Source organism: Marmota flaviventris, chromosome 12 (assembly GCF_047511675.1).
Source record: "Marmota flaviventris isolate mMarFla1 chromosome 12, mMarFla1.hap1, whole genome shotgun sequence".
Lineage (NCBI taxonomy): Eukaryota > Metazoa > Chordata > Mammalia > Rodentia > Sciuridae > Marmota > Marmota flaviventris.
In genome coordinates this window covers 29,896,293-29,922,753 of record NC_092509.1, presented here as the reverse complement: position 1 = coordinate 29,922,753, position 26,461 = coordinate 29,896,293, and positions in this window count along the sequence as shown.

Genomic DNA, 26,461 nt, shown 5'->3' with positions numbered 1-26,461 from the left:
CAACATCAATGTCAATGTCATTTATTACATTAACACACATAAAAGAGAAAAATAAAAGGTAAGGAAGGGTTCTGAGTGAATTTAAAATATATTGTTTCATTCACCAATAGAAGGCAGGCTAATCGCTGATAAATATAAAACAATAGCAAGAACTAATCTTTAACTATTATTATTTTTGAGTGCATGTTATCATACTTTTGTCTCATTTTTATCTTCAGAATTTTATGAATTAGTGACAATTATTAGCCTAATTTCATAAACACAGAGGCGTTAATTATTGCCCAAGTATGAACAACTACTAAATTGAAGAACTAAGTGAGATTCAAAATGGTATCTGTCTTCCTGCACTCCCAGTCTTAACTCAGCAGAGATTGGGATCTCCAGATATTCTAGGTGGTTGCTGCCCAAGTGAATCACACTCTTCCTGGAGGGTCTTTGACCAAGAACTTGAAAGGACAACACAAGTCCTAGGTCACATGATCTTAGAACCATTTAAAATTTTGGAAGCAATGGGTATGACCTACATGTAAATAATAACAGGTAAGGAGGAGATAAAGAAATTAGGAATTTGTGATTATTTGGGTTAACTGGGAGAAATTTGAGGAAGTAGACCAAAGTGTACTGCCTATTGTATCTAATAATAATATTAGTCATAAATGACTACATGACAATTTAAAAAGTCATCACATAAGAAAAAGCCTGAAATTACTGTTTATTATCATGTAGTCTTAAAAAAATTTTTTTAAAAAGAAAAAAGAAAAAACTTTCTTGCTTTTGAACTAGTTATATGAAAAAGAAACCAGGACCTGCTTCACTTTTTCCAAACGACTGTGCTTTGACATCAGTGGCACCTTGGAAAGCAACAGGAGCTCATACTTTTTTTTTTTTTTTCCTCACTCCTCTTGACCAACGTCTGAGTTGGAAGAATGAGTGGAAGTTATCCAGGTTGAGTCTCCCGCTGCCTCTTGCTGCTTTTGGATGATGGATCCTGGTTCTTAGACTAAAAGGTACAATTGTTTCCAGTCCATGCACTAAGTAGATATGGGTCTGCAATGAGCTGCATCAGCAACAAAAAGAAATCAACATTTAAACCCCCTGGGAAACCATTGAACGTGTGATACGCCCATGTAATTCCATTACTCTTTCATCCCAAGACAAAATACTAACTAGTAGTTTTCAACATGAAATTGGGATGTTAACCCCTTGGGAAAGTTGACAGATCTGTCCCCTGGGAATTGATGAAACTTCAAACACATCAAGAAAGAGATCTGCAAGAACCCTCCAGCCTTTGCCTGATACACCTTCTGAGGTCTTTTGTTTCCTCTCTGTAGGGTGGGGTCAATAAGACCCTTCAGCTCTAGGTGGGAGTGAATTCTGATATAGTTTGGGCTCCAGGGTTTCTCAGTGGGAGCCAGACTGAAGCTAGACTCCAGGGGACACTACAGTCTTGTTGATCTTCCCTTGGCTCTCCCTCTTTCCTCTTATTCCCCAACCCTGTTTTTGCCCTCTTAAGCCAAAGCTCTCTTGAATGAGAATCCTCATCTCAGGCTGTGCTTCAAAGAAGCCTAAACTGAGCCACTTGGGCACTGTTGAGTTTCTATGCTGTAGTACTTCACTTCAATTGATAGAATGTTTTGCCTCCTAAAGCTTCAATACATTTTCTCCCTGAGAAAATTTATGTCTATATATATATATATATATATATATATATATATATATATATTGTAGTTAGACACAATACCTTTATTTTAGTTATTTTTATATGGTGCTGAGGATCAAACCCAGCGCCTTGCACATGCTAGGTGAGCTCTCTACCACTGAGCCACAACCCCAGCCCTAGATTTTTTGTTTGTTTGTTTAGAATTAATCCTGGTTTCTTCCCTTTCATGTAGGAGACAGATCACCTTAGAGTGAAGGTGTTGTTTTAAACACTTGTCATAATCTGGGAGTAGCTTCAAAAAAGGTTGTTCCTGCTGTCTAATTACTGACAGAGTAAATGGCTTAATGCCATCATCAGGGTCTCTGGTTTTTGCCAGGCACTTACAAACATGTTGATCTTCAAGAACCTGCCTGGAAGGTCCTATTTGGTGTCCCATGATCATTATAGCTCTATGTCCCCAAGGTTCCCAAGCACATGGATGATGGCTGTTTCTTTTACTTTCATAGTATCTAGAATGTCATTTTTCTTCTCCAAGGGAAAGTATCTTCTCTGGTTTTCTCTTTGGCTCAGCCACATGCTGTTTCTTAAATCAGGCTCCAAAGGAGACTGTGATGATTGCACTGAGGCCCTGTGATTATGCCATTCTGTGTTACCCTGAAGCAATAATACAACAATTGCTCAAGAAAGAAAGAAAGAGTATAAAATTGTTTTTTTCCCAAAGGGAACCAAACTTAAAATTGGGAAGAATTGTTGCTCCAAAAAACCCACACATTATTGGCTGTTGAAGGAAAGTATCTGAGGGAGACTGTCAAAAGGATTACACATTTAGTTTCTACCAGTTAATCATTTACAGTTTTCATTCTAGGCAGGTAAACAAAGTCTACCACAAAAAGATTTTTTTAAAAAAAGAAAGAAAGAAAAGCCTTGTAGGAACACTTACAGGCTCAAAGTCTACAGATCAGTCCACATGGGCAATGCAGTCAATTTCAGGGTTTATATTCCATGTCCTCCTCCCCCACCAGCCCCTAGTGTGGGCTGAGGCTTAGAGAATAAGGGGAAAGTGGCTCCAAGATCCATCACTAGGTTCTTACTAAGCTGTGGAGCCTTCCTGATACTTATTTAAGAGAGTTCTTTGTTCCTGCCTCCTGCCACCCCAACCCCAACCCCAATCCCATTTGAGTGTGTTTAGCTCTTGACTGAATATCTTTGACTACTTAATTTCTTTAGCTTCCTATGTCTGCCTATTGATAAATCTTGACATTGTTCCCCAAATCGTCATAACTTTCCCTTCCTCATTCATCTTATATAGACCCTAACTACTTACCTTCCTCCTTTTCCATATAGCCTTTTTCTATGTGAGTTATGATGTCACTGGAAATCGGTATTGTACCAGGGGCTGGCCTAATTGTTGTATAGATTTATGTGGCTCACTAACAAAATTCTAGATATTAATTTGCATGTTTCCAGATAGTCTCAATCATTCTAGTCTTCTTGCCTTTCTCTCCCCAGATTATTCTCCCCACAAACACTGCCTTATGGATCCCTCAGCCTCATATGAGTCTTGGAAAGAACATAAGTTCAAAGAGGTACTTGTTCTGCACCTGGAATACACACCTCTAAGTTTTCTTTCAAAGTTTAATGTACTCTTAAAACATTTCCTCATCCAGGTAGTTATTTCTTATTAATATCACTTTAGCAATTAATGTTCCCTTCCTCATATGACAAATATATTTTCCATGGTATAAAATGCAAATATCTTTCTATGTGTGAAACACATCCATTTATAGACACCTGCAAATGACTAAATAAATTTTATGAGGTACAGAATACCATTCCATTTATAATTTAACTAAAAATTATTTGGGTTGTTTGTAATCAATGTAAGATGAACTAAGGAGAATAAAAATAAAACTTGATAAAATGGCAATTCGTTTTTTGTGTGTGTGTGCGTGTGTTTGTGTGTGTCTTACAAAATCATTGAAACAAAGATTCCAAAGTCCACATATTAGTTTGGCTTTAATTGGAAAAGCTTGTTTTTATTAGGCAATGTCTTTGGTAGCATTGTCATTTTTTTTTCTGATTTTTGATCCTGGAGAACAGTGATTGGCTAGGCCCAGTGCCACCTCCGTTCCCTCCCACTCCTGCCTGCCAGTGGGTCCTCCTATCAGCCACCCCCTCTTCTTGGTTAGTGGATGCAATCTCCTTTTTAGACAATTACAAAAATTAAGCTGTCTTTCTTCTCAGAAGTAATAGGATCTCAATATAAACTTACTTCCCTCTGATTATAAAATCAATAAATACTCATTTAAATAGTTTTTTTGAAAAAAAAATTAAGAAATTTTAACTCTATCATTCAGAGCTATTTAGGATTTCTGTGCCTTTACTGTTTTTTTCCTAGTTAAAATAGTTGAGATCATTTTGTATATTAGTTCTCTAGTATGCTATTTTTCACTTAATGCCATTTGTAATCATTTTCCAAGTCATTAGAATTATGAGTAAAGCATGATTTTAAAGAACTCATTATAATACATCCTGTGGCTTCATCATAATTTATTGTATCATTCCCTTGGAAGAAAGCATCTAGTCTCATCCCACTTTTGCTATTGTAAATAATATTATATCAAATACTTTTCCCTACATCTTCATTTTTAATAGGGGATTTTTTTTTTTTTTTTTTTTTTTTGGTACCTGGGATTGAACCCAGGGACAGTAAGCCACTGAATTGAGGCACATCCTCAGCCTTTCTTATTTATTCATTTACTTTTTAATTTTGAGACAGAGTCTCACTAAGTTGCTTAGGGCCTTGCAAAGTTGCTGAGGCTGGCTTTGAACTTGGGATCCTCCTACCTCAGCCTCTCAAAACTATAATAGGGGATTTTTGAAGATGTGAAGAAGTCTCTTTTTAACACTAAATTGCAGGAACTGGCTAAAGACAATCGATATAATTTTGAAGGAGAAAAAGGCTCTTGCTTTATTTGCTTGCTAAAAATGTCAAGTACCTTTGAGTATGTTCAGAGCCAGCAACAGATGAAGCAAAGTACCAGTTAGGTAAGATAAAAGTGTGGTGAAAGGTGACCAGTTTTCAACTAGTAAATCGAGATTACCTGCTTCCTAGCTTTTACTTTGCATACATCATTACATCATTCTAAAATGGAAGCAAGCCTGTCCCTTCTATGCATGTTGATGCAGCGTTCCCTCCTGTCAAAATTAAACATACAGAGCATGGCCCCTCACTGATTTTCTTTCTTTCTTTTCTTTTTCTTTTTTTTTTTTTTTTTAAGAAAGGAGTTGGGCTGGGGATGTGGCTCAAGTGGTAGTGCACTCGCCTGGTATGCGTGAGCACTGGGTTCGATCCTCAGCACCACATAAAAATAAATAAGTGAAATAAAGGTATTGTGTTCAATTACAACTAAAAAATAAAAATTAAAAAAAAGAAGGGAGTCAATCCAAGAATTAAGTTTTCTCCCAAGAGAGAGGTGTCTGAGGCAGAAGTGAATCCTCCCAGCTTCCAGGTTCCCTTGGTATTTCAGATGACAGCATTTTTTTTTTTTTTTTAAAGTTCTTCCCCGCAGAGATCAATGGAAGGACCCTGCCTCCCTCTAGTGGTCAGCACCACCAGGCAAATGGGATGATTCTGTCCAGGGAAGTCCAGAGTCTGTGTCCTTAAATGCCCTCCTGAAATAATGAAAACTGTGTTTCTGCAGGAGCCCCTCTTCCTCCACAGAAGTTTTTGTCTTTAGCAAACCATCTGTGGCTATTGCTACCATCAGACAAGACATCAGGGCAGGATTTTGTTTTTCTCTAGGGCAGCACCCTGGCTTTTTTTCTTTTAGTTAATTCAATAATCTACTGAGTTATGACTTGTTTTCACCAGGGTTTGGGACTTGTTATGTCCAGATTTACTTTATGTTGTGTCGTGGGCAAGAAGCATTGCTAAAACAAACAGGGCACAGGATAAACCAGCTGGGAGCCTGACAATGCTCACGTAACCGATGGAGAAAAGCCTGAAATGCTCACGCTTTTTGTAAATTCAGAATGTTAGTAACATTGAGAAATAAAGAAAAGAATACTACAAGCATTACTAGAAAACTGCTTGTTTAAGACTATGTCCAAATTCTCTATTGTATTCTTCTTTCAGGTTAGCCAATTGCTTCTGATAGCTCTACTGCTATTTTAAGAATAAATTGGGAAGCCTTTATGCATCAATTGTCTAAATCTTTTATTGATCTCTTCATGTACTTATATAGAAGTCTACTATAGCAGGTGAGGCAAACTGCTTCCTGGCAGATATACCCGCCTTCCTACTTTCTACCTATCTACCTACCTATCTAACACAAACTTCTGGAAAACTCTGGGTCTAGGTTTCTTCTTCGTTAAGTTAGAGGATTGAACCAGCTCTTCCAGTTCTAAAAACAGCCTTTAGCTGCTTTTTAGAGAACAGCCTAAAGGAAGATCATTCTCTTTTCTCCATTGTATACCATCATCACTACCAGCTCAAGATCTCAAGCAAATTTTACCAATGGAAAAGGAAGTGTTTCCTTTTTCCTAATTTCTGAATCAAGTGTTCCCTAATTGTTCTACCGCTATTTCAAATAGGGTATCTGAGCATCTCAGTCCGTACTTGTCAAAAAAGAAAAAAACAAAAAACCAGGCTTCCGGGACTTGATGTGCAGCTGCAATGGGTGAAGACAAATGTGCTCATCTTATGGTGATCTCAAGAATGAGATGGTTGGATTCAAATTCTTTGCCTTTTGTTGACACGAAAATGATAGAGCACACTATAGTTCTGACCTGTGCAAATAAGCACTTCAGTCCAGAGACAGTTTCACCTTTTTTTTTTTTTTTAGGTTGGGCTTTCAGTCTGTATTTGAAGGAGAGCTATTTATGGGCTTGCAAACAAAGTGCTGGAGGAAAGGAATTTAAAGGATGTTCTTAATCGAATGAATTCTGGGGGGTTGTATTTCAAGAGTCTAAACTGCACATTAACTCTTCACTTCCTGTACTCACTTGCATGGTCTTGAGTAAGTTGCTTCTTCAGTGTGCTGGCTCTTACCCTGGCTGATGGTGATCTCCTGACAAATAAGAAAGGAAAAGAAGTTCAAGATGAGCAAGTCCTTTTGGGTGGGGGCGTATTTGTGCTGCCTAGGTTATTTGATCTCATTCAAGACTTGGTGTTTCCAGAATTTAGTCATGGGCAAAGAATGCATGTGAATTATTATTACTGTTATTATTCTGGAAATAAAGTGGATGGTTGCTGTGTTGGCAATGCCCAATGTTAAGTAAAACTACAGCTGTAGATTTTAAAATTAAAAACAATTTGTTGGATAAAACTGTAATTAGTAGGTAGTGCTTATTTGAATGCCTGTGGAATCACCTCTTTCCCTCCTTAGGTGCAGATAATGAACACTGATGTCATTTTCATTTGATTTTGTTCTGCTCTTCACAACTTAGTCATTTGACACCTTGTAAGCCTGGGTTAGGGAACATAAAAAAAATACGTATCTTTTATTTAAGTAGCTGGTTACCCTTTTAAAAGTTTAATGAGGGAGGTGGTTAACCCTCCCGCTAGAACAGGGCTGTACCATGGTTCCCAAAATACTTGCACATGATGTTAATAAAAGATGTTCCAGAAAAAGGTTTTGTGCTCGAAAGAATTTCGTTAGCATTTCTCAAAGAGAACAAAGTACTCCCTGTTTTCACTGAAACCTCGGCTGACCCTGCTGCTGTCTCATCCCATGACCGGTGATAGAAGGAATGAGAGCATCCTTGTGCCCCCTGGCACTTGGACTTGATCTTGGACTTGATCGGAGTAAAGTTGCTGGTCTGTTGCTAGGCAGTATGTGCCTCTGGTTCAAATGATGAGATGCCAGTGTTGAAGAAGGGCTGCATTCAGAGGTGCAGGCAGCTCGTTGTGCTTTAACCTCAGCCATTTCCCAGACTGCCTGGTGTACTTTCTGCTGCTGCTAAGTCTTACTGGAAAGGAGGGCCCTGCTCTGGCTCTCCTCCATCAGATACACTCCCCAAAGAGAAACAAAGTAATGCCTACTCAGAGCCTGTGGCCCTTCTCCTTTCTAAACTATTGGTGCTCAGAATGTGGGATCCCAAACAGCAGCAGCATCACTTTAGGAATTTGCTAGAAAAGCAAATTCTTGGAACTTAACTCAGAACTGCTGAATCAAAAAATCTGAAGGATGCACCTAACAATCAGAGTTTGAGTAGCTCTCTTGGAGATATTGATGCTTGCTCAAGTTTAAGATCTATTGTTTGAATCTGGACCATGCTCTGGGACTCGTGACACCCGGGAATAACCTGTTAAATGTCTGTGAGCCCACCTCCACGGTTTGCAGGGCCTCTTTCCTAGGTCTGAGGAGAGATATAATTCCAGTGGCCAAAAGCAACTCCCCCAGGAATGTTGAGAGCTAGTCAGAGCTTGAATTGGTGGTTTACAATCATATCTGGTATATCTGGGTAATTATCAAAGTATATTGTTTAAAGTATGAGGAATATAACTCAAGTTTGTTAGTTTGATTTAATTTTTAAATATTTAGGCATATAGTGTACAGGCCTCCATTTTTAGTCCCGTCCTGGTCTCTGTAAATGTTAGAGGTGGGCCTGCTGCTAAAAGTCTGTGTTATTTGTTTCATTTGTATATTAATTTATTTGGTGTCTTTTTATTAATACTATTTGATGCATCATTATCATTATACCTTTCTTTATTTTTTAAATCATGACTCCTTTCAGTTCTTTGAACAAGTTTATAATGGCTAATTTAAAGTCTTTTTCTGTTGCTTATCTAGTACATTGTTCATACTTATCTGTTTTTGTTGTTGTTGTTTGTTGGTTGGTTCTTTTTGCATGTCTTGTAATTTTGTTGTTGTTTTGTTGTTGGAAACTGAACATATAGCAAATGCAGTACTGGCTCTGTCCCAGGGCTTGCTATTGTTATTTGCTTTTTTATTTGTTTAATGTCTGACTGGATCATCTTAATGAAGGCACTCCACCCCCTCATCACCCCTCCACCAATACACACATTGTTAAGCTTCTGATTTTGCTTCTCAGGGAAGCACAGCTTTGGGATGTCTATAATCACTCTGGGATGACAGTACATCATAAGTACATATATAAGGCTATCCTCTTCCCTTTCCTTGACCACTCATAATTGTTGACCTCAAACAATTACCACTGATTGCACTATTGTTTCTTTTCTTTTTTCTTTTTTGAAGGTGGGTGGAGGACTGGGAATTGAACCCAGGGGCATTTAACCACTGAGCCACAACCCCTGCATTATATATATATATATATATATATATATATATATATATATATATATATATTTATTATTTAGAGACAGGGTCTCACTGAGTTGCTTAGGGCCTTGCTAAATGACTAAGGCTGGCTTTGATCTCTTGATTCTCCTGCCTTAGCCTCCGAAATTGCTGGGATTACAGGTGTGCGTCATTATGCCCAGCAGCACTATTGTTTTAACAATGCCTTCAGAACCTCAATTGCTCTATAGACAAAGATGAAATAATTTCAAGTTCCCTAGAAGAAACAATTCCTGAGGTCACTGTTTGATATTATTTAGATCCCAGGAGGTGTCTGTCCTACCATCTCCTTTCCCAGCTCTACCGAAAGTTCGCCTGTCTACCCTTTAACTGTGTCTTCACTGAAACCACAAATCACCTCCCAGTTGCCCCCATCACAACCTCCTGTGTACCTGAGAACTCTTTTAGGCTTGAACTTCACTACCTTCTGCCTCAAATGAAGTCAGTTCCCTTGAGGAGAGAGTAGGAGTTATCTGTTTTCTAACCTTCTCCTTCCCAAGCAAAATCTCTGAGCTAAGAATCTGGAGCTGAGAGTGGGGACAATGTCCCCTTTTTTCTCTGGGTGACACCACTGCTTTAGGAGTTGAGCATTTGGTGGTATGTGGGAGCTGGGCAGCATCTTGAGGTCTTCTCAGCTTCCTTCTCTGAGCATGGAACCAGTACCTCACAAGCTGCTCCAGGAGTGACAGGAACTTCATTATTTTTAGCAGCATTGCACCCAAGATAAATCCTGCCTGCCATGAAGTGGGGTCTGAAGGGAACCCCCAGTTCTCCAGTGCATGTACTAACAACTGACCTCAGAAACAGGATGCAGAAGTGCTGATGTCCTGTTCCTCCTAGGAAGAAAGGCCTCAACTGGGAATAGATAGTTAGGGATTCCTGAGTTCTTGGTTCCACCAGCCTAGAATGGAGTCTCTGCCTTGCTCAACTGGGAAGGGCTTAGATAACACACTATCCTTTTTCTCCCTGAGTTTTCACAGATTTTTCTTGAATAGATGGTTCTTCATTTTCTGTATGTCATCAGGCTTTTTAAAATTAATTATCTCAGATTTCACTGGAATGAGGTCTATAGAGCTTCCATACTATAATGCTTGAAGTTGTTCTTCATATTAATTTATTTGCACATTTTACTGAGCACCTACCATATACCAGGTACTGTAGTAAGTATTGGGAATACAGTGGAGAGGAAAGAGGACATGGCCCTTTAGTTTGTGATCTAACCAGGTGTTTGGCAAAAGGGAACTCAACAAATCTTTAACAAATAAAAGAATGGCTAGCACGTGTTTTTCTTCCTATAATAGCCTTGTTCTATTAGGGTGTTTGCACAATCTTCTTCTAATCCCAATTATATGGAATGAGTGTAGGTGGCTGTTACTTTATTATTACCTGTTATTTTTTTCCCCTCTGCCTTTGGTGACCTTCAGTAGGGGTTAAAAGTGTGCTTCTATCACAAGGTCACAGGCTTGGTGACTACAGTGGCATACTCTTGGCCTGGTACTGGGCAGCAAAAATGTGATTTGGAGTGTTTCAATTTCAGAAGACCAATCTGTGCTCTTTCCCCTGGGATTCTTTAATTTACATTCTTTAATTTACATTTGATGGGTGGGGAACACAAAATAAAGAGCCTAATTGTGATTGGGTTGAAGGGCACTTCAGAGAAGGCTTATTCTGGAAAAATCCTGTTCTAGCCTATGAGAGCTGGCTCCAAAATGCCCCAACAGAAGAACTAGGCAGATGGATCCAGGATAATGTAGAGTGGAATTTATTGGGGACTTATTTACAGAAGCAAGGTCCTGGGTGGTAGCAAGGCCAGGGATCCCTGGGATTTGGGTCAGAAGGAGTGGGATATATACTGACAAAAGTGACTTCACCTCAAGCTAGAATCAAAGACTTCAGGCACGTTTTGGGTGCTGATGGTGCCAGGATCCACTCATAAAGCTTCACCCACACTCTTACGGCTTTGTTTATCATAGTATGCTGGGAAACTGCACAGGGAAAACCTACCAGAGTTACTCAGGAGCAGTCATGGCAGTTTTGACTCAAGATGGCTTCTAAGTCACCTCAAGCTGAATTCTGACAAGGATTCTTAAAGGAAGTGACACTTAACTTGATTCTTCAAAGATGGGTAGGAAATAGCCCAAGACTAGAGGTTGAGTAGGGGCATTATAGGTCTTAGGCCAACTTATGTACAGACACAGAAGCGAGAAACCAAAAAAACTTCATTTTGGAGAACAGTGAGAACGGGGTCTGCTAGATCACTAAGGTGCAAGCTGAGGTCTGAGACACAGAGGTGCTATCCTGGAGAATCTTTGACTCAATGAAGGAGGATGAACTTTTTTTCTCCAGGCAAAGAGGAGTTATTGGAGTAAGGTGAGGGGCATGACCAGATCATTACCCTTGTGTAAAATGGATTGGGGGGGTCGAGGGCAAAACTGAGGTTGTTAATTAATAAGTGGATAGCAAGGGCAAGATTTGAGAAATAGTGTGAATCAGTACAATCTGGAGATTGAATGTGGGGATGAGAGAGAGGGAGTAATGCTGATTGTTGAAACATGTCTCACATCCAGTCTCATCTTAGGAGTAAGAACACTAACATGCACATTGTGATAAGCTACCTGTGGTCCCTTCTGTTGCTCCAAATACCTTGGATTGAAAACCCCATGCCTGGAATTGTGTCTTTTTTATTTCTTCATTTCTTAAGGATTCCTCTTACCCCACCCCCAACCAAGAACCCTATAATAAAAAGTAAAAGTGATTAAGAAGCAAAGACCTTTAAAACCTGCTAATGTGTTAGCTGGAAAAAAATGTTAAAATTGTTGAGCAGAGGTTTTATTGATCACAATTGGATTATCTAAGTGCATAGTTTGAGGACATTTTTCTTCCTCTGGAGCTTTTCCACAGTTGAAACTTTAAAAAAAAAATGAATCTTTTTGTACTTTTTCTTTTTTTGAGAGGAGGAGATGAGGATATAAAACCAAAGGTATGTTTCCCCTAGCAACTTGACTTGAGCTATCACAGCATCACTAAGCAAAAATAGCAACTTAATTAAAGAATACAGCGCTGTGGAACTTTGCCAGCCAGCAGGGGAAGGTCAACCCACTCCAAGAACCACACAGAGGGTCAACATTTCAGAACTGGAATAGAAATTTGCCTTAGGTGTAGGTGGTTTGATTAATCCAACAAATGTTCTTTTTGTACCTTCTATGGACAGTACAAGCAAAAACAAATGTTTTTATTCTCTGAAGTTCTTGTTTTAGTTGGAGGAGAGGAGAGGAGAGGAAGAGAGAGAGAGAGAGAGAGAGAGAGAGAGAGAGAGAGAGAGAGAGAGAGAGAAGCAGATGCAAGAAGAGGCAGAGAAGGAGGAAAGAGAATTTCAGACAGTAAGACATGTTATGTAGAAGGATAACAAAAAACAAAGTAAAGGAGTAGGCAGTGACTGGTGGGGACAGAGACAGTGTAGAGTGAGGGCACTGCTCCTAGCAGAATTTTAGTGACTTGAATGGCCCAGTCATATGTGACATCTGCAGTGGATCACACTTCAGCAACCATTTCCTGTATCCAACATGCCTTTTTCCTAAGACTTGTAGAATTAAAAGAAAAATCATAATAACAAGAAAAGAAAACCCTTTTCTTTTCTTGCATTTTGTTTACATATGCAGGCCTATCAAAAAATTTTAATAAATCCTAAAATAAATATTTCAGTACATAGAAGGAAAAAAGTATAGCTATTCGGTTGCTTTTATATCTTCCTAGAGTTTGAACTTCAATCCTTTAGTTATAATCTGATAAATTTTCTAGTAATTATTAAAACGAATATTTGTACAATGGAAAGATCTACAAAAAGTAAATTTTAGGTCCTTTGGGCACAAAACGAGGAGTGGGATAGCTGGGTCAAATGGTGGTTCAATTCCAAGTTTTCTGAGAAAACTCCATACTGCTTTCCACAGCAGTTACACCAATTTATGGTCCCACCAGCAATATATGAGTGTACCTTTCCCCTGACATCCTCACCAATATTTTATTGTTGTTTGTATTCTTGATAATCGCCAATCTGACTGGAGTGAGATGGAATCTCAGTGTAGTTTTAATTTGCATTTCTCCAATTGTTAGAGATGTTGAACATTTTTTCATATATTTGTTGGTCAATTCTATTTCTTCTTCTGTGAAGTGTTTGTTCAGTTCCTAAGCCCAGGTATTGATTGGGTTATTTATTTATTTATTTTTGGTGCTTTGTGTTTTGAGTTCTTTACATATCCTGGAGATAATGTTCTATCTGAGGTGCATGTGACACACAGCCACATCAATGTTTATAGCAGCTCAATTCACAATAGCTAAATTATGGAACCAACCTAGGTGCCCTTCAACAGATGAGTGGATGAAGAAAATGTAGTATATACACAGGGGAATATTACCTAGCCTTAAAGAAGAATAAAATTATGACATTTTTAGGTAAATGGAGCTGGAGAATATCAGGCTAAGGGAAATAAGCCAATCCCTCAAAACCAAAGGCTGAATATTTTCTCTAATATGCAGATGCTAATTCACAATTAGGGAAGTGGCCAGGGAAAAATAGAGGTTCTTTGGATTAGGCAGAAGGGAGGGAGTCTGGGGGTAAGAACAATAACAGGATGAATCTGACATTATTACCCTATGTACATATATGTTTACATGACCATTGTTATTCTGCATCATATACAATCAGTAGAGTGAGAAGTTGTACTCCATTTATGTATGACATATCAAAATGCATTCTACTGTCATGTATAACTAATCAGAACAAATTTTTTAAAAAGTAAAATTTAGGGAACTATGAAATGTTTTTCTGAATTCATTCTTTAGTTTCAAAACAGTTATAAATTAAAATGAACAAATTTCAAGTAAAAAGATATCATTAAAATTTAGTAAAGTACATCATGTGTGAAGTATTTAGTTCATGTATGCATTAAAATTTGCATCTACCCCAAACACTGCATTTTAGCTGATAGTTGTTTCATTGTTTTGTAATAGTATTATTATTATTATTATTATTATTTATCAGAGATTGAACCCAGGGGTGCTTAACCACTGAGCCACATCCCGGCCTTTATTTTTAATTTTGAGACAGGGCCTTGCTAAATTGCTGAGGCTGCCTATTAACTCACAGTCCTGCCTCAGCCTCACAGGGGTGTGCCACTCTGCCCAGCTCGTTGTTTTATAATTTAAAGACTAAATGAAAACAAAACTCCACAAGTAGTCACATCAAATGACAGACTTGAAACTAAAAATTCATCCTTATAAGCATTGTGCTATTTTTGTTTATTTAAAATCTACTGTTTAAATGCAAGAACATATGGTACATAGAGATTAAAGACATGCATTTCACTTAAACTGAGCTCAAAAGATTTTAGAGTGGCAAACACTTACTGTCTGAAGGAAAAAGTGTAGCTCAGCCTGAATGTGTCTGTGCTGGGGGCTAGTTGTGTAACTGGGATTTATGCAAATTCAATTCCATGGGAAATACAATGTGTATTCAAGGACAAGGTATAAAAGTGTGATAATTTGACACTTGACTGCGCGCGCACACACACACACACACACACACACACACAGTTTTGGGATTGAACCCAGCAGATCTTCTACCACTGAGCTGTGTACCCAGCCCTCTTCATTTATTTATATCTCAAAACCAGGTCTTGCTAAATTGCTCAGACTGCTTTGAACTTGCAATCAACCTGCCTTGGCCTCCTTAGTAACTGGGATTATAGGTATGAGCCCATGCCCTGTGACATATATATTATTAATACCCAACAATAAATTGCAGCAATTGCTCAAAACTTAAAAGAGCTGAGACCCTTTTGGAGAGAGTGTTACTTTATTATTGACACTACTTAAACTTGCTGGTGAAGGCAATAATAAAATACAAACTGATTTTTGTTAATTTTTATTTATTTATTTATTTATTTAGTGGTACTAGGGGGTTGAAAGCAGGAATACTTTGCCACCAAGCTACATCCCCAACCCTTTTTTTTTTTTACTTTTTGAAACAGGGTCTCCCTAAATTTCAGAGACTGGACTCAAACTTGTGATCCTCCTTCCTCAGCCTCCATAGTCGCTGGGGTTACAGGCATGCTTCATTGCTTAGGGTTGATTAGATCTCTTTCTGCTTTTTTTTTTTTAATTCCCAGGGGGATAATGTCCCCTTTATCATTGGCACTCTGAGCTTAAGGACTTCAGTTGCCCTTCTGTCCTTGCTATAATTTTCCTAAGCTCTCATTCCCATCTACCTGGCACCTAAAATTCTCTAGTTTATTTCACCGTGATGAAAGACTGTCGGAGGGCACACACCTGGAGTTGTAGGTCATGGCCCTGGTAATTATATATAATTTATTTTTCTTGCGGTGTTGGGGATTGAACCCAGGGGGCGCGCTTCCACCGATCTACATCCTTCCGTCTCCCCATCCCAGAGGTTTTTTGGTCTGTGTGTGGGTTTTATTTTATTTTATTTTATTTATTTATTTATTTATTTATTTATTTATTTATTTATTTATTTATTTGTGTGTGTGTGTGTGTGTGTGTGTGTGTTTTGTTGTTTTTTTTTTGGAGACTAGTCTTGCTCCTTAGCCGAGAGTAGCCTGGAACTTGTGATCCTTCTGCCTCAGCTATTAACAGGAGGGCGTCACCCTAGTGATAGCCTATATTTTAATCACCCTAGTGATAGTTTATACTTTAATCTGAAAGACTTTATCCGAGCCTAGCCTGGGAATATAGACATCCATTCTTCCATTCATTGATGCAACATGTTTAAAAATCCCACAATATGGGCCAATAAAGGTGGCGGGTGGAGCAGCAATTGACAGGCGGCATGGTGCGGACTGGGCGGTTATTCCCAGGGGACCCGCAGCTCTGCGAGGGGCTGGTGGATGGGGCGCTGGAGGCGACACGCTGGGGACGAGGGGGCTGTCGATCACGCGTCTGAGAGCCTGCGTGTTCACGGCCAAGGCTCTGCGCGGCTTCACCACGGAGGTGGCTTCCACCGGCGCCGGTTACTCCGAATTCAAAGACTCATTTCCGCTGCCGTGGGAGACAATACAGAGGAAAGCGGCTCACCAGCCGGGAGAGGAGGAATGGGGAGATGAGAGATCCTCTGCAGCAAAGGCAGAACCACTTCTTCCTTACTAAACGGCCCCCACCCCCACCCCGTGTGGTGACTCTCTTCAGAGTCCTGCTTCCTGAGAGCGGCTTTGATAGGAAATGCAGCATGAATCTCCTTCGCATGAATTTCCTATTAATTAGCACACTACTTCCTCTCTGCCTAGACGCTGGCAAGAGTTTCCATGATCCGAGGTAACTGAACTCCTGCCAAACTGTCTGTCTTGCACCTGCTTTGCATAATGTGCCTTGTCTGAGGTTGGACTTGGGCAGAGCAACTGGTTCTGGGACACCGTACCCGGAGGAGAAGATTTTGTAAACTACGGTATGTGAATGGTTGCTGCCAGGGAGCCAGAACAAATTCCAATAGGGTAAGGCTGGGAGCTGGATGAACTGAGCTCGCCTTTGTTTCATGCATCTTGGAACTGTTTTCTTTGGAGCCTGGGGAGGAGGGAGAGGCCAAGGAAAGTAGTTTAAATTAGGCAAGTCTTGAGAAGCCCTGTGCCCAGTCATTTCAAGTCAGTGTTGGGATAGCCTCTTTGACAAGGAGCATGGCCAAAGACAGAGGGTCAGGCTAATTAGCATCTGAAAGAAGTGGCAGGGAATGGGGCACAGGCAGGCTCCCCATAGCTCCACCAGTTGGAAAAGAGAAGTCAAAGTAAAGTAACTAGCAATCATTCTACCTCCTCCTCGTCATGAAGCACAACTACTTGAGAAATGTCGGTCGGTTGAGTCAACAGAGGCGGATAATGCCACTTGGGAACTACATGATATGGAGAAAATTCACCTTTCTGGACCTCAGTTTCCTCTTCTGAAATACTGATGGGTCTTTTTGATCTGTAAGGTCTCCCTCCTTGTGCTGAGACTATGGCTTTAAAGTTCAGTTCTGCCCTGGGTGGGAGATAAGGAGGGTGTAGTGGCAAAAGACCAGACCAGCTGATATGTAGAGAGTTCTCATCTGCATATATTATGAGAGCTGGTGAGCATGAGGGGCACTGGCTGTCACTTGTTCAGAAAGGGCTTATTTTTACATCTTACATTCAAGCAATCACATATTGGGTCTTTAAGAAGACCAATATATGGCCCTTGCTCTCGAGACATATCCATATAGATGATAAGCGAAAAGCAACTCAGGATTAAATAAAGTGCAGCCTCAGTACCCTCACAGGAAAGCATCACATGAAGAGGCGTTCGCTGAATGTTGGGGAGAACAGGTTCTCAGAATTCACAGAGTGACTGATCATAGTGTGCTGATTCATTGCACCAGAAACATACTACCAGCTAACATTTCTAGAGCTCTTTTGGGGAAAATAGAAGTGGCAGGAGTTTGAAAACTGGAATGAATAAAGCTAAGGTTATAGGGGGCTATGTCTTAGAACAAAGATGGGGAAAAAAAATTGTTCCTTAGCTACACACTGTGCCCTCTAAGATAGGTTGCCAGCAGGCCCACGGGCAGCCCCTCCAAGGCTGTGTGTTGCAATGAAGGGAACTAAATTGCAAGAGTTGCTAGATCAGTGCCCTCCTCTTGGGGCCCATACATCTGCTCACAGGACCAATTCTTCCCATCTCCCACAGCTTGGCTCAGTAAAGAGCCCCAATAAAGAAGGTGCAGGAAGTACAGTTCCTGTCCACAGGGACTCAACATTGCTGGCAAGTTGACCCTGGAGTCACTCCCCCATCTCTACAGGAACACGGAAGCAACCCTGCATCTCTGCCTCCCTGGATAACTGCTTCTTTTTTTCTCCTTCCCCATGGCCATCTTATCAGGCCTATCTTGCTGTTTCAGCCCCGGGAAATCTCATCTCCAGTGCTTGGGACACTGGGTTATCATTCTAATTCTCAAGGCAATATCTCGGTATCTGTCTCGCTTGGATCTCATCAGCTATGACCCAAGAAGGCCTATTCCTCCACCAGGTATGGGGAATGGCCAGTTTTCAGAGAAGGGAGTGTGGGACAGAATTTTTCCTCCAAGAAATCTCTGCTGCATTCCTGCTGCTATCAGAGTATGTCTGATTTTTTAATTACTTCTGTGCAAAGTAGTCTCCTCTCCTGCTAACCTGGGTTGAATGGTGAATTCCTGAGGACAAGAGCCACATCCCAGTGGTTCTGCATCCCAGACATGGTCATGAAACATGGGATATTTCTGATATTCCATAAACCTTTGTAAATGAAGGCAGTGAATGAGTTGTCACTCAGGGTCATCTGCAACAAAGAGGGGGCAGAAAATAGGGAAGTCAGGAAAGGCATAGAATGAGACTTTATCCGTGGTGCTCTGTCTCTCCTTAGCCCCTCAGAATACCCAAATCTGCTGTATGAAACTAATTTTCTTCACACACATTTCCTATTAATTAACACTGTTCTTCTTCAGCAGATGAGTTGGCTGGGGCCTGCAGAATCAGAGCAGTTGGCGTATTTGCCAAACCGTCCATCTTGTGCCTGCTTTGTAAAATGTCCTGTGTGGGTTGCCTAAGAAATGACACTTGGCTTCTACTTTGACAGGAACATCTCAACCTTTGCTGATCCTTCCACATCACAGATTTTACTCTTGGCCTTCCCTAAGCCCAGTTTCAGGATCACTTTGCACTCATGAAGGAGCTTGACACCAGTGGGAGGAGTTATCTTTTGAGGCAGGGTTCTGTCCCATTCAGGGGTGACAACCACTAACCATTTAACAGCCACCCACCCTTCCCCATGCTTATTGGAGACTCTGTTTACAGAAAGTTGTCTTGTCATTCTAATGGAATAGACATCTATAAATGCCACAGTGGAAGGCTGAGTACCAAATTCTTCTCTCTCATCTTATCTGGGGAGTTGGTCTCCCCAGTTGCAGTTTTTTCTTATCTGAGGGAAAACTCATTTCAGTTCCTTGAAAGCAACTTTTTAACTCATTGCCTTAAGCATAATACTATGATTCACTTACTGAAGTTTGGATAACAGTTTTTTTTTTAATAGATTACAATACCAAAATTCCTCTTGATTTAAAAACCAAATAAATCAGCAGGGTATAGTGGCACTCGCATGTAATCCCCGTGGTTTGGAGGCAGAGGCAGGAGGATCTCCAGTTCAAAACCAGCCTCTGTAAAACCAGCGAGACCCTGTCTCAAAATAAAATATGAAAAAGGGTTGGTATGTGGTTCAATGGTTAAGCACTCCTGGATTCAATCCTTGGTACCAAATAAATAAATAGATAAATAAATAAATAAAAATAAAAACCAACAAATAAACCCCAATTTATAGACATTGTTCTTATTCTCCTTCATTCTGAAATAAAGCAAAGTATTTACTTGGATTCTTTATTTATCCTCCTGGAGAATGTCCTGATTTGGGGCACTTAAGGAAGATGAGATCATTGTCAGGTGCTGAAATTCACACTGAGTTAGAAGGAGACCCATCCTGTGATTTTTTCAAGTGTATTTGGTTCTGATTACAAATGTATTTTTAAAGTTTCCTTAAAAAAAAAAAAAAACAAAGCTCTTCATATTTATAAACAGTCTCTGGGAATTATGTAACACAATAGACTTTTTTTTTTTTTAAGATGTGTTGTGGATGGTAAAATTGTCAGAGTTTTCATAATTTTTGGCTATAAAAATCTGTGTGGACATGTGTTTTTTATTAAGATATAACCTCATACATCATCCATTCATAACACATTACTGACTCTGCTGCCCCTATTAGCAGCTGGAGAAAGAAATGGAAAGTTGAATTGAAAATGAATTTATGTATTCATTTAGCTTGGCTAATTAACTGCTGAAATAATGTCCCCGCTTCTTAATGGGCCCTCCACTTGATGGATAAGGCAGATGCCCCAGGACAAGGTGACAGCTCAAAAAGGCACCTGGCTTATGATAATGTTTGTCAAATACATGACAGGAAAAAGCAGGTTGGAATGTTCTATCTGCCAACAAACTAGATGCTGCCAAGCCTGGAGGCAGTTGACTGACAGCCTGTTTAAACTGAGGCTGCTTACATAATAATAATACCATTTTTTAGTCTTGTGGATGCTAATGTATGCAAATTCACAGGCAATACACTCCTCCTCTAGACTCTTGTGGACATGAGGGCTAACTGAATACAGGGAAAGCTGGAGAACCCAGGGATGAAGTCTGAAACTTGACTGTACATGAGGTTAATTTTGTCTTTTGGGGGAGGGGGAAGGACAACTGATCCTATTGTTGCAGTTCCGCCCATTGTTAGCTTTCTGAGGCCACCTCTAGCTTGCAATGGTAATTTTTTTTTAATTGAATATCTTTTTAAAAATGAAATGATATACATTTCTGGTCTTTAAAAACCTGACTGGAGTTAATTTAGAGCAATTTTCTTCTCTTGGATATTACAAAGTTCATTGTATTAAGTTGGAATCATTCACCTTCCCAAGATTGTCGGAAAATGTGTGTTATGGTTTAGATTTGGTGTTTCCCAAAAGCTTGTGTGTGAGACAATGCAAGGAGGTTTAGAGGTGAGGTGATTGAGTTTTGACAGCCTTCACTTAATCAGTGAATTAATCCCCTGATAGGGATTAACTAAATGGTAACTGTAGTCAGGTAGGGTGTGACTGGGAGAGGTGGGTCATTGGGGGACATGCCTTTGGGGTATATATTTTGTACCTGAACAGTGGTGCACCCTCTCTGCTTCCTGGTGCAAAACCCTGAGCCGCTTTCCTCCACCAAGTCTTCCACCATGATGTTTGGCCTCACTTCCAGCTTCAAGGAATGGAGCCAGCTGTCTGTGGACTGGAACCTCTGAAATGGTTAGTCCCAGAGTAAACCTTTCCTTCTCTAATTATATTCTTATCAGGTCTTTTTGGTTACAGTGGCAAAAACAAACAAACAAACAAAATAAATAAAAAACAAAAACAAAACAAAGCAAAACAAAAAAAACCAAACAACCTACCTAACTGAAATGGTATGTAAAAGGTAAATATTGTCACTCTCACTTTGGGGTGGGGAAATCAAAGTACAGAGAAATGTTGGCCTTGGAGCAGCTGGCAGAATCCACCCCCTGATTTCTAGTTAGAGCATTTTTGAAAATATCTTCCTACCTAGATCACTGGTTAGGGAAGCCATAACACAACACTGACTATGCTGATCACTATGCTGGAGCTGGAGAAGGGATGTAGACCTCTCTCTCAGATGCTGTCAGGGAAGGGCAGCTCCCAGCCAACGAGCCTAGTCTTCAGGTATCTTCTTTCCTTTCTCAATTCTTTCTGTCAGTCACAGACAACATTGTTCACTAAGTTTCTAATCAGAGTTTTATCCTTCTCAGCTTTTTACTGCTTTCTGAATACAACAGAATATTAGACAGATGTGTTAGGAGACAAATAGATGAGGATGGTGGCAACAAGAGGTTAAGAGAATAATTCTATAGACTGGGTCCACTGTACTGATCCTCAAATGCTTTCTTTCCAAGAAGCAATTTACCTGCAACCTTGCCTGGCCTAACTGGACAGGATATGTCACATTCCTCAGCAAACTACCTGTTATCTGCAGGAGAAATGCAAACCACAGATAATGTTAATGGGAGGAACCCAGGAGATTCTGGTGACCAGATCCTGAAACTCGGGGAGATAAGGATAATTCCTCCTAACAATAAAATCTAAGAATGTATGGTATAGTATCCAATTAGAACTGGTCAGAATGGGCCAAGGTGACCTAGAATTGCCATGGCAGTGGGGACTTGAAAATCTGATGTCACCCTGCCTGGGTGGGACTGTCTGGAAATTTCTTTGGGATCCCCAATAAAACTGGAATGCAGGAGAGGTAAATTGTTTCTCTCCTCTCTGAGAGGACCCACTCTCTTTTTCAGTGTCCCCTTTCCCTTTTCTTATCCTTTCAATAAACTCATTCTGTTATTCTAAGTGACATATCTGAAATCTTTCTTATTTGATTGCAAGAATTGGGATTTAAAGGGGGGTCTTCAAGCTGCCTCAGTTTCTCAGAAGGCCCCAGCTCTGTAACAGTACTGTAACAGCTTGTTTTAGTGCAATATCTAATACTGTGTGTGCAGGGCAATACCTGCATTTATTTCCTACCACATCCCCCTAAATGGGTCACATTATCCTCATTTTACAAATGAAGACCACAACACAATTAGGTTAAGTAACTTTTTCATGCAACTGGTAAGTGAAAGATCAGTGACTTGAATCTAAAGAGTTGGCTTGAAAATCTGTGGTCTTACTACTTGTTCTTCCCATGTCCCTCCTGTTCTCAAGGAAATGATACTGTGGTTCACTATCCAATGGCCTTGAATCTTTCCACATATTTGCCTTCAGTTTATATAGGGATGTTTTGTAACATTGATTTCTTCTAAAATACTGAAACTCATGTCCTTCCGATAGATAATTCTGATTTGATTGGCCTGGGTTGGTAGCCAGGGAAGGTTTTCAAAAGCTCTTTACATAATTCAAACATTGGGAGTTATTGTAGGATGTCAGAAATGAGATAAAACTCATTGTCACCAACTCTCTTGGAGTCCAGCTGATCCAGGATTCCCAGGGCTTCCCGTGTGGTGCTCATCACTCTTAGGACTACCTTTGTTATCAATCATATGCAATGGATCAGGTCAAGGGAAGGGCCCTTTTGTGGTGTTTCTTATTTTAACCACAATTTCCTTCATATTTATACTCAAACCTTGCCATGGATCCTAACTTATGGAGGGAGACAATGGTGCTACCTGTTGTCTTCCCTGGCTATTTATAAGGCTTTATCTTTTGATGTGGCATGAGGGGTTCAGTCTGGAACCTTTTAAGTGCCCCCATTATTTGTACCTCCATTATTTTGCTGGTGACCACAGTGCTCAGCTGAGGAAAGCCTTTCTAACTGCTGTTTAGGTCTCTTTTGAAGATTACTACGGGAAAAGTTCTCTTCCTTATGATAATGGTTTGCTGCTTCCAGTGGAGTGCTATGGATGTCCCAGTCTTTTCTATTCCCAGTTTTGACTTTGGCAGATCAGTTTATAAACTCACTAAGGGCAGACTACTTAATCTTAGAATTATTCTCTCCAATTATAACAGTGAATGAATTAGGTTGCTGTTTTAGTCCATTTTATTTTACTATAACAAAATACCGGAGACTGGCTAATGTATATAAAAAGGTTGATTTAGTTCATGTTTTTAGAGATTGAAAGTCCGAGATTAGGGAGCCCCATGTTCGGCCTCTGATTAAAGACTTCTGTCTACGTCATAGCACGGCAGACGGCATCATGGTGAGAGGAGAGAGCTGTCACAAGATAAGACAGGGATAACAGGGATTTATAGGTCTATGAAGTGTGCTGTTTTTCTTTTTATAACAACTTGCTTTTTCAGGAACAAATAGGACCCTTCAAGGACTATATTAATTCCCCTAATGGCCTAACAATTTTCTATTGCGTCTCACCTCTTAAAGGTCATACCCCTTACCCCCATGCTAGAGTCCATCTGGCACATGAACCACAGGGAGACACACTTAAACATATCCAAATCATAGCAGATGCAATAATGTGGAACAGAAAACATGACAGAGACCGGGAGCCATTAGCTTAGAACCAGTAGTAATTTTAAGAGAAAATCGAATTCGTAACTTTCATTCAGGCTGGTGAGGACAGGTATAGAAGGGAAGTATGAATTTGGTTTTTCTTTCTATTTTTTTTTCTACTTTTATCTCCAATCTGTCGGATTCCTCTTCTCTCCAGGCTAGAATTGGTAAGAACCAACAAGAAAATTGGTCAGTGGAGCAAGCAGAGTGCTCACCACCAAGCTTCTAAATCTCAGGGCCAGTATATTCTAAAAAGGAATGCAAAACAACTAGTTAATATTGGATTTTTTTTTTACAAAAAAGAGGATAGACAAATGGATTTTCTGGTCTTTCTTTTTATTTCTTTATTTAAGATCCTATGAAGTGCTAGGATGTAGCTCAGTGGTAGAGTGCTCACCTAGCATGTGCGAGGCCCTGGGTTCGATCCCTGGCACTACTCACATATCCACCCACATAAGACCCTGTGATGGTTCTCTGTTGTCTGGGGCCCATCTGTCGGATTCCTCTTCTCTCCAGTCCATGTCTCAGCTTGTTCCTTATCACAATCAACACTTGCCATGGCTGCAGAACGTGCCTTGCAGCCTCACACATATTTGTCTTGGCTTCAGATGTCCTTTCAGTCACACTGGCCTTCTCCCTTTGTCCATCTTTTATGACCCAGCTCAAGTCTCTCCTCTTTAATGAAGGATTTCCTGACACCTTCCCCCGTCATCTCCCGTTATTACTCATCAGACGATGCCCTCTTCGCCATTGTGTCTGAGTGCTGATAACACTGTCTCACAAATTCCTCCATAGATGACTAGTTTACCCTGTGGATCTTTGAACACCTGTGACTGCAGATAGAAAGGCCCTAGTGCCTAACCCTGATCTGGCACAGATATAGTGTGACTTTTGGCAAGACCCCAACATCTTTCTGCCTTAGTTTCTTCACCTATGAAATAAGGATATTAATAGGATTATAGAGGATCTAGATAAAAGAGGTGCTGCATATAATAATGCATAGGAATAAACAGAATGATTGATATGTGTGGTACATGACAACAACTTTTGTATCAGCCAACATAATTACTAATGCAGCACTTCTAATATGTTGGGTTCTAGCCTAAGGGATTTACATATTTACCTCATTGATCTTCTGTGTAACCCTATTAGGTAGTTACTATTACTATACCTATTTACAGATTAGAAAACTGATGTTGAGTAATTTCCCCAAGGTCACATAGTTTGTAAATGATAAAGATGAAATTTGAATCTAGGCAGTCCTGCACCAGAGCCCATACCATTTGAGTGATCAGTATATTTGAATTATTATTCAGCATAAATGTAAGTAAAATTTATGAACCAATCTCAGCATGGTAGCCAAGGGCCACTGGGTCAATCCACAGGGAATTGTGTACCTGGTCAGCTTTAATGGTCAGAGCTAAGCCTGAGGCCTACCTCCAGTCCCTTTCCTCACACATAGACCAGGACAAAGGCAAAGGAAGCCTCTTTCCATCTTCACAAAGGTTCCCATTTGTTTCCAAACAAGCAAGAAACTAAAAGCTTAGCATCCACAAAGGTTGTGTCCATTACCCTGACATAGAAACTGCTTAAGAAGGATGTTTGACAAGGAATAGAAAGTCAACTTAGTGGGGTAGGGAGAGGGAGCATGGGAGGAATAGACGAACTTTAGATAGGACAGAGGGGTGGAAGGTAAAGGGAGGGGGCAGGGGGTTACAAGGATGGTGGAATGTGATGGACATCATTATCCAAAGTGCATGTATGAAGACATGGATTGGTGTGAACATACGTATATACAGCCAGAGATATGAAACATTGTGCTCTATATATGTAACAAGAATTGCAATGCATTCCACTGTCATTTATTTTAAAAAATCAATTAAAAAATAGAAAGTCAACTTACAAAAAAAAACCAAAAAACAGAAAACTAAGTTTGTCCTCTTTGCCCAGTGAGCATTGCATGAGACAATGTGGCTTGTGGTATAGCAGGTGTTTGGCAAGCCCACTCACACTGGAAAGGGGAGAGGGTGCAAATCCAAACTGTCTTCCTGTTACCTTTCAGGATCTTGTGTTCCAGGTGGTGGTGAGTCCTTTCTAGAGCCATAGCACAACACTTCACCACTAGGGGGTGCCTAGACATTTCAGATGGCAACTAGGCAAGCAGTCCTTTCAGGATATGACCTTTCCAGCTGTCCTGAGCATAAATGTGGGGGAAACGCTGGTATAGGATGGAATGAAGTCAGCTTCAACCATTCTGAGAGATTCAGCAATCCTGTAGCCGACGCCTTCCCTCTCCCAGTGGCTCGCCTAGCAGAGTCTCCCAACCCAGCACCCAGACACATCCTTAGATGGGCGGCTCCAAGGGGAGTTAGAGGAAGACAATGATCCAATTCCTGCTTGACATAGTCTGGATCTGTCTCATATATTTGTCCATGTCCTTTCCTGTTCCATCAAACAGGATTTCAGGTAAACCCAAAGTACAGCCCTTCTGGAAAATGAGAAACTGAGCCAGTACTAGGGTGAGACACAGAGGCCTGCATTTGTGGGACCCAGAGAGTGACAATTGACTTTCATTTTATGCCCAAGGCATCTATCTTGGATCCTCTTAATTCCATCCCTGACTTGCCATTGTGTTAGATACTCAGGAGCTTTGAAAAACATTGTTTTGTTTTTTGCTGCTGCTGCTGCTGCTCTCTGTCTCTGTCTCTGTCTCTGTCTCTCTCTCTCTCTCTCTCTTTGGTACCAGGGATTGAACTCGGGGCGCTCTACGATTGAGCCACACCCCTAGCCCTATTTTGTATTTGATTTAGAGACAGGGTCTCACTGAATTGCTTGGCACC